Genomic DNA, 1,430 nt, shown 5'->3' with positions numbered 1-1,430 from the left:
TATAATACAATACATGAAACATGAGCAAAGTATTTCTGAAGCACAAATGGTATCATTACTTAAGCATGGGAGACAGCGAAGCCTTGCAGAAGAAGCATTTGAGTTGGGCCCTCAGAAATAGAGTAGTATCATGATCAGTGCAAACAGCAAGGGAAGGATATAAGATGAGTGACTTTTTTTTTTTTTTTGAGGAGTGACATTTTAAGTAGAGAAAAAAGAATAAGAAAAACATAAAAGCACAAATGTATATAGCATGTTTCAGAAATTGCAAGTAACCCTGGATGGATAGAACATGTGGGATGCACTGGCTGAGAAGAAATGAACTGAGGCCAGATCATATAGGACCTTCAATGCCATGCTTAAGAATATGGACTCTGTTGTATCAATGGGGAGCCGGGGGGACTGGACTTTTTAAAGCAGAGAAGTGACCGTATCAGACCTGCATTTGGAAATGATCATTTTTATAGCAATGTGAATGATTAAATTAGATCAAGAGGAGATCATTTACTGGAGTAAAAATGCATTTTGAAAATAATACAGTGTCTTTAACGAGGCATCAGAGGCATCTATAATAGGTCTCTCAGATGTCATTGACAGGCCTTATTATATTCTCCAATTATGGTTCACTTTCTCTATATTTCCAGCTAATCTTCAACCATTGTTCTAGGAACAAAATGTATACAAAACAAAGCAAATTAATTCATTTATTCAAAAAAATTATTGACAGTCTACTATGTGCCAGGTGCTGAGAGAATTCAAAGATGAATAAATCATATTCCCAGTCCTCATAGAATTTACAGTCCCATGCAATCTGCACAATTACTTCAATAACATTTATTAAGTATTCAGTTTATATCCATTAATATTCGATGCACAGTGGTTTAAAAAAAGATATAAAGGAGAAAGGCAGCAAAGATGTGAGAAATAGCCCAAAGAACATGGCAAAAAAATATATATAAACAAGAGGAAATCAGAACAGCCCATAGTTCTTTTTCCCCCTCATATTTCTTGGTTAAGAGTGTCAATTAACTACTTGCTCTGCAAAATGAGATAATTAACATCATTATACTTCCTCCTATCCTCTGTACCCCAGCTCTCAATTTTTGTGGCTTATATTGTTTTGGTTTTGTCAGGGTTTATAGTAAATACAGTCCTTTTATCCTAGCATCATCATTCCTTGGGTTTTTGTTTTGTTTTGTTTTGTTTGTTTGTTTTTTATTCACATCCTGGAAGGTAAGTTGTCTTTGCTAAGTAGTTTGTTCAAGAATCAATAATGGCCACATTCCCTGAGTTGTGTGTATATCTATATTTATTATTATTATTATTATTATTATTTTACTGATTTCAGAGAGAAAGGGAGAGGGAGAGAGTCCCTGAGTTCTTTTATAACTGCCTTTGTACTTGAATAAGTTTTTGAATAAAATACTACT

The sequence above is a fragment of the Myotis davidii genome, unplaced genomic scaffold, assembly GCF_000327345.1.
Source record: "Myotis davidii unplaced genomic scaffold, ASM32734v1 scaffold46, whole genome shotgun sequence".
Taxonomy (NCBI): domain Eukaryota; kingdom Metazoa; phylum Chordata; class Mammalia; order Chiroptera; family Vespertilionidae; genus Myotis; species Myotis davidii.
Note: the sequence above shows the minus strand (reverse complement) of the source record.